The following is an 8,584-nucleotide window of genomic DNA, read 5'->3' on the forward strand; positions in this document are numbered from 1 at the left end:
ATATGACCAATCGAACTGAAGATAGCAACGACATTTAACCGAATTGAATATCTCGAGTTATTTTCGTACCTTACTATTCCAACTATCTCTATTTCGGACAGCAACCCATTTTCCTACAAACAATTATAAAAGTTTATACTTTCTATTTGGTGTTTTGAATTACTGAAATTTTTTGAGTTGTCGATAAAAAAGATTTCAATTCCGATCCGGTTGCCGACCGAGCGAACCGTAACAGGTAAGACAATGGTCTACGTTCTTAAAGTAAATGCGTACATTTCCGTTTCTTGGAACGCTGTAATTGGTGCGAAACTGAGAGTAAAGCATGTCGCAAAATCATTCCAGACGCTCTTGAACGACAAATTAGTATTGCAACCCCGAAATCTTCAATTGGCTTAAATTCGTTTAACTTGTCAAGACAAATAGATTTGTTTCCACCCACGATTTTCCCCTTCTGCTCAACCCGTTTCACGAATTCCTCGTTTTGTCAACGGAAACTTCCTTCAACTTTGCGTATGTATCTGTCGGTAAAACATTTATGAATATTACAAGTGCGACGTAGCATCGTTTTTAATTATCTGCTGTAAAATTAAAGAGAACCACGAGCTTCTGTAATGTTTCAATTAAATTTGCAACGTATAGCAATCCATCGAGGTTATACTTGCACAGCCGTGGCTGCTTTTATTTAGTTACGCATACCAAAGGCTATTCTATTCTGTTTTCGAGCAATATTCGTATTTTCATGTGTACGGGATCTATTTATACAAATAGTTTCGCATGATATTCGCTTCGTTCTTTATAGGGGGCAAGCGGTGGGTGAATAATGCGCAGTACAAATTGCGCACAAAGACGCACATACATGTCAACACTTTTTGCCTCTTGTTACGGAAAGGAGGTAATTATGGTCAATTTATTGTTTGTGCGCCTTCAATCAAACCAACAGACAAATTAACAACGACTACCATGCAGAATTGTTTGAACAGCCAACCATTGACTGGCACTGTTTGCAATGCCGAGAGCAAACTGTAGCAATTGAACCTATCCAGTAACGGATCCAATGGTTGATCATTGATTTCACTGTAATATCGCACGGTAATTTTCAACAGCTATTACTGAATTGATACACGAAAAGATAATTCAATGACACTTCGTTACAAACATATTCGAGTTTTCGAATAAAAATCTCGTTATTTCTTTATAACCCAATCGTAATTATTTCATCAGATAATTTTATAATCCCCAATTTTTGGACACATGGTTCAGTGGCGGACAATATATCTATATTTCCGAATAGGCCAGAAATATCTCACGTATTAGATGGTACGAAGTATAGATGTTAGCCGATAGATGGAACGTCTGTCTTCAAGTAAGCTATTTTCTCTTTTGTTAATTTGTAAACTACAAATGAAACAGGCTACTTTTATTTTCGTAACTAGTTTCTTTTATGTTTAAAGTGTTATTGTGAAAGAATACTTTGGAAATTATGTTCTCCACTAACTGTAAAATAATCTCAAATATGATATCCGAACATTGATTAAGTGGTTACTTTCTTACATAAATTTGAGGTTATATCGCGAAAGGAATACATGTAACCTGATTTCAACAAAATGATACACCTTGTTACAGATATATCTGCGTTTTTCAGTTATCGATTCCCATCGTTTTCTTTGGACTCTCGTAGCCTGGACTTCTCTTCTTTCGCTCTTTCATCCTCTTGTAAGAATACCAAGGTGTGTGGAAGAGAACGCTAAAATGAGTATATACGAGGGTTGGTCTAATTGTAGCAGCACGCTGAAGGTACGCAACAAAGCGGCGCCGCTTCATCTTGTATACAGTTTTGCACCCTCAGACGCTGACGCCCATGAGAGAGGATACTTGTGTCCGAGCTCACACGTACAATCCGAGCACAATTACATGCTTTTCAGGCTCCCACTTCGGTATTAGGTGCGTCTGGTTTTTTTTACTTCGCTTTAATCTACCGGGGAACCGATAATCATGTTTTCGTGAAATTTCACCATCATTTTTTTCCCTTTTTTCTTCCGATTACCACCCATCTATGGTAAACGGTATTTTTTACTCGTGTCTCAAAAACATTTAATGTACCAACCGTGTATTTCAAATCGAGTGAGAAATTGTTTTGTTAAGGGTACCAAGTAAGTAAATTTTGCATATTTTATATAAATAAAATATATTTTTATCTTTTTCACTCATAATATACGATATTTCCACTGGGCAATATTTTTATATATATATTTTTGTATTCAATAGATCGATGTGTTTTGCTCCATAAAATAAATGGAATAAATGGGAGAGCAAACAACTTTCCGATTATATTATTTGCTGCAACAATTTGTCATTTGTTAAAATGTTTTGTTTGCTTGAAATTAAAAAATGTTCTGCGCAATTACGCAGGTAATTAATTATCATAAAATGGCGTATTATGGAACTCATTAAGCTTTTTGTTCCGTAGTTATGAGCAGAGGGATATAAAAAACGGACTGAGAAAAAGAATAAAAATGCAGTACGTTCTATTGATAAACGGGTTGGTTTATAAAATTTTGTACGTTGACCTCAAGATCGTTATCCTATATTGTTTTTATAGGATGCTATTTTCGTTGGTTTCGTCATGATTCACCGTACCAAAAAGTCTCTTTGTTCTCTCACGAATCACGTACCACGTTAGTTGGGTGTGTTGTATATTATAATTAATGAGGAAAAAATAAAATATAATATATAAAATGGAAGAAAGTAAACATGGTAAGAAAAATAACAAAATTAATAAGCAAACGAATAAGGCAATTATCTTAAACAAAAGGACCAAAAACAATGTCTCGGTGTTTACAAAGGACAAATATATCAAAGTAATTATATAAACCAAGTATCACTCATGGATAAGATCCTGTATAACAGTAATTACGGTGATCTATTGTACGTATAATGCTCACGAGTGTAAGCTCATTGAAGAGGTACTCAATTGTAGCTTAGCAATGTGGTTCAACGTGCAAATGGTACTTATGCTTGTGGATAGACAGTTCCGCACGCGTTACTCATTACGCATTGTAAGTATGAATATACTTGTTCACATTCAGTTTTTTTTTTTGTAAACCATTCACACTTATCCTTTATAAATGAACAATACCGTCGAAATAAAAACTTTCATGCAAATAAATAAATCTGCTAACTAAAACTATGTCTTAAACGATAAGGCTTCATTTTATATTGAATTTTAAATTCTGATTGTAGGAAGTCAGTGGTTGATAATGTATTCTGGAATATTAATACCAAAATGAAAATTATTAAGAGAACTACATTTTATGCAGTGTCATGAAAATTGAAGAAGTTTAACCATTATGAAATTTGATGTTTCATTCATACGGGTAACCATTATTCAAGAAGGAGTGTCGCCACCTGGCAAATCATATTTTAACCGTAAAGCGATTAGTTCGATAGTTTTTGACATAAGTGACATATATACAGCATTGTGTACGGCCGGTTAAACAGAAAATACATAAGCCAGATTCGAAGTTAATCTAGAGTCAGAAATCCCGGTGGCACGGTGTCTGTCAAAAGATAGATCAATGCTCGTATTTCAAACTTTACTTTATGTGTTTGGTACTTCGCTCTTAAATCTTGTAACCGATACAATCCATGGTTAGAAATCACTGAGAGAAATCACGAATTTAAACGAGGAAAGAATAGATGTACGTACGAAATGGCACAAAAAATTCGGTCACAAGTTACATCTATACTACATACGTTTCATACCACTGCACTATAGTTACAAACTATTAAATATCAATGAAGCTCTTGTTACTTTGTCAATCATATAAACAATATAATTAATTTTGAAACTGTAGACTTACGCAATTTCTCACATCATGAAACATTAGCCATTGTACATGAACATTACAGTTCGTCAATAAGATCTTTAGTACCGACAATTCACGTTACGCCACGAAAGAATTTCTTTCTAGAACATCATCGAAAACCCTCTAGAGAATTCCGTGTCACTAACACATCCATGCGTCGAATTATCGACTATATCTCGAGTTACTCGTGCAGAAACAAACACATAGTTGTTCAGTGGTTTTTTAACACTAGGCACGATGCGCAGAGAAAGCTCGTACGAACACAAAGTTTATGCATGTGAGACGCGCTATCTTATACGTTGGAACGTTTCCACAGATTGATAATATCGCGAGTAGATGCTATCGACGTACAATTCTCGCGACTTCGCTTCTTCGCGAATTATATGATGAAACGTTGATTAGTCCCTGAAGGCAGTAATTTGGTAACTTTTCTAGTGAAGAGAGAGAAGAGAAAAAAATATCAACCGTAAGATTTATGGACTACATATGCAAATGAAATTTTACGAGATAGTAACGACTTCATTTTCAGGTCCTGCCAACGAATTGATCGATGATAATGGAAAAAAGTACTAAAACATCTATGTTATGGCTATAGAAGAAAATGGAACGATATCAAAGCTACAGTAATACATTTACAGCACTATTTTGAAATTCATTTCATGATATATCGAAGATAATAAATGTCATATTAATGCTGTTCCAGGTTTTCAAATGAAACTTGATAGGAACCATTGTAGGAATTTTCATCATAACGAATAAATGGACATATTTCTACAATATGAGTTATGGAAAACTCTAAATGGAAGCTGGATGTTAAAAATAAAATTGAACTTTTTCATTACAATTATCTACCGATTAGCTATTGTGCGGAGGGCTTGCAGAAAGAAAACGAGAAGCAAAGGACGGAATACGTGACGAAAAACGCAACGACCCTGTAGTGAATAGAGAGTTAGGAAAGCACGAAGAAGGATTTTTTCCTCTTTCTTCGTAACACAATTTTTCGCTTTAATAGCTGAGAATACTCGCGGAATATCGCTAATGGGAAAAGACAATTTCTCTTCGTTAACATATTCTCAGGTTAGATTATAACAGGTGATATTATCGTCTACATCGATTATGTGTATACGCATTCCTGTGCTAATAGTCGTTCACGTGGCGATACCACGATAAGTGGATAATACGTTCGTACAATGGCGGAACTAGTGACATAAGTGTATTTTAACCGTATCGTGTGGGAAAAAGGGAGAAAAAGAAAATACTAGCTACTGTACTAACTCGATGTATTGTTTTCAACGTCAACCAACAGTTACATGTCGTATTAACGATTCCATGTCCGCACTTTCTACTAAGACGTAAATGGTCGCATTCACTTCCGTTCGGGATAGCAGTGTTAACAATCTAGAGCACTGCCGAGTTATTATTACATCACAGAACAGATGCATTACTTCTTTTGCTTCACGTGTACCTCTAACACGGAAAACCACATGCAAAATACTTTCGATTGTTATCTATTTAGTACATGTAGGTGCATAATAACAGGTTTAAGTTGACCTAGTGCGCGATTTAGTTAAAGAATTAGAAAATGTATTCAGCGTATAAATGTTACGAAGCGAAATCGGTTAGAGGTTATGTATGCGATCACGTGTACAAAGTACATGGGGCACTGTGCTCTTTCGCGATGAATACTTCAGGTATCGTTAGGAGTTGAAGCAAATCGTAGTTAACGTGATACTATGCGTTTTTATGAGTCACTATTTGTTTCTAGTGAAATTTATGACCTAGTACTAGTGTGCTTTTTTCCATTCATGGCAAATTATGAATTACGCGGTATAACCTTCCTGATGGACGTCAGTGAACCGCAGATCACGTAGCACTATGGCTTTTGCTGACTGATAATAAACTGCAAATCACGTAGCGCTAAGTTTTTCTGTACTTAAAAGCACGTTACTTAATATCACGAGCGCATTGAAGTTATGCAGGTCCCCGATGTTCTAGGTTATCCACAGAGCAACGAACAATATTTTTCGAAGCCATTTCAAGTTTAGTACTGAAGTTTCGCTATAAATATTTTGCTGTCAAGTAAACTCAAATAATTTTCTCATATACAAATGTCTGTTAAGAAGTGCCAATATTATTCGACCAACTTCCATACTTGCAGGTGTAGATCATAAATTCTGTTCCAACGGAAACTGTTCCGTTCTAACCAAACTAAAAGGCACAATTATTTAAAAATTTTACATATCGGCCATGAATTTAATAATTCATATATTGAAGATTATTAGCTGTGCATGATATCCGGTACAACTAAAGAAATAAACGAGATGGATAATTATTATAAAAATTCGTATGAAATAAAGAATGCAGTGCACGAAAAAACCTGACTTTAGAGAAGAAAGAACACAGACAAGAAGAGACAAGTTTGCCAACTACTATCGCGAATTTAAACATTTTCAGTGCTTCCCACTATTCAACTAGAGCGCTTCACCGCGTTTCATTTTAAACGAATGCGAGAAACATTTCTCTCACGCAGCTGTTTTTTTTTCACGTTTTGTTTAAACACCATGCTTTCTACTGCACCAAGTTCCCTAGCTCATCTGACGAGTGCACAAAAACGTGCAGGAAAATTAGTGAAAACGAAACAAGGATGATGCAAAACGTTACCATTTTCTCCACCGTATCCTTTATTTTTCTTCACCTCTTAAAAGAAATAATGGATCGTTACTTCTCATAATGATATCCAATTTATACCTCAATAGCCAAACCTCACGATATAATTATATGAGAAATATATTTCAACTATGATAAAAAGAAACTTGATGTTTCGATGATGCTTTCTAACGAAAGAAAAAATATTTCACGCCTGTTCATTCGTGTTTCCCGTTTTTTCTTCGCACAAACAGACGTTAACCCCTGAATGCAATTAATTTCACTTTTTTAGACGTGTTACTTTTTATAGACGTTCATGAAACGGAAGAAAAAGTGCAGTAACAATCATTTCATTTCAGCACCGTTTTCTCTTTCGTCCATCTTTTCAGCAACAAGCCAGCTGTGGACTTCCCTTTTCATCTATCTGTCCGCTCGTTTTTTCCCCCTCTGCCTCTCTATTCTCTTTCTTCTGGCTGAAGAGGGAGAGAACACCTCCCACTTCCCGCCGGAGTCGGAATCAAACGAAAGAAGGCACTTCGAGGTCCAGCTAGTCATTATCTAAAACGTTCTGAGGTAAGCTATTAAATGCCATCGGTATCCTTCTCGGTGGCCCGCTTGTCGTGCTTGTCGTTCTTCTCCCCTTTGTGCCGACTGACTGCTCAGCGCCTTCCAAGATCGTGGCCTAGACATGGGTGGCCTTTTTCTTCACTTCTTTCGCTCGTATTATAAAGAACGAAGAATCAAGATGGGAACAAGAAGAGAATGAACGACTCGGCAGCAGGGAGAGCGCGGATAGGTGGAGGTTTCTCTCTCGTTTCATCCCATTTCTTTCTATTCATGTGTCTTTGTCTCACACTCTATCGAGAACTGACATTCCAGTCGCCTATTTCGAGAATGACTGGACCCGTTTTGTGTCGCGACATGTACCTGTGTATTTCTCTCTCTTCTTTCTCTGTTCATTGGAATCACGCCAGTTTCGCCAGCAGCAGACTCACCCAGTATTCTCGTCTTTCTCGTGCACATCTCCTAGCTACGCGTACACTCCCTTCCCATACCATCCTTCTTTCTCGCTCCTTGCACCGACATTTTCGTTCGATACCGGGGCACGTGCGACTACACACCGAGTAGGTGGTGTATGTGTCTTCTATCCGGCCCCCACTCTCCTATTCGCAACCTTCGTTCATTTGCTTTCCTTCGCTACTGTATCCTTTTTTCGCTTTCCCCTCGCTCCACTCCCTTTGTCTGTCTCCGTTTCATCGGGCTACGTGGCGCATATGTGGTAGAGGGTAATAATTATTACTACGAATAACTCGGTCCCCTTTATGCTATGTAAGAAAATATCCGCCACCGAGTAGACACCAGGAGCAGAATGGAAGAGCCCGGTTTCAGCGCCCTCTATGTATTTTCATTGCCGCGGCCTTAGCCGTGTGAACTTCTGTGTTCTTCACCGGTGAATAGGCGTAGTAATGTTTTTTAACTTCAACAGTATATCGGCAATGCAGTGGATCTCAGTTTCTAAATCCTTGGTCAGTAATTTGGCATGTGATTTTGAAGTGGTCTCCTGGGAACGACGAGGCTTTGAGCAGATACACATACTAATCATAGACTGTATGTAATTCCATAGCGACCAGATAGATGTCAACCTGTGAAATAGTGTATGCAATGTTAAATCAAGTGTTTGAATACGGTATAATTGTCTAGATGAACAGATAAATTTGACAAGATTTGACAACATAATCAATAACCAAAGGGCGATGAAAAGAATACATTTAATCGTATGGTGATTTATAGCTTGTCATGAAATTCGTGAAAACTGAAAAGTGAATTTTATACGAAAGCCCAGTCGGTTAATCAATGCCACTAAAAGCGTATGGTAACGAATTTGTTACGTGCAAATTATATACCCTACCGTTCAATTTGCACCAGAACAGCTATTCTTCCTATAGACAACAAGGCAACGTGTAGTTTCAGGAAGGAATAGTTATCACTCTGCACGTTCTCCCCTCATCCCACCTCTATCTCTCGCTCTTTATACTCCATCTTTCTCGCACCCTAAACTACGTTTGTCTCTC

At 37.2% G+C, this 8,584-nt stretch overlaps 1 long non-coding RNA gene across 1 annotated transcript; it reads left to right on the plus strand.

Annotated features, from left to right (window-relative positions):
* Window positions 1-453: 453 nt before the first annotated feature.
* Window positions 454-1,266, plus strand: LOC108554226 (uncharacterized). Its single transcript, XR_001890698.1, has 3 exons — window positions 454-510; window positions 800-1,089; window positions 1,222-1,266. It is a non-coding gene; the product is annotated as an uncharacterized LOC108554226 (long non-coding RNA).
* Window positions 1,267-8,584: the final 7,318 nt, after the last annotated feature.

The sequence above is a fragment of the Eufriesea mexicana genome, unplaced genomic scaffold (genome assembly GCF_001483705.2).
Source record: "Eufriesea mexicana isolate 0111107269 unplaced genomic scaffold, ASM148370v2 scaffold18034, whole genome shotgun sequence".
In the NCBI taxonomy this organism is placed as follows: Eukaryota; Metazoa; Arthropoda; class Insecta; order Hymenoptera; family Apidae; genus Eufriesea; species Eufriesea mexicana.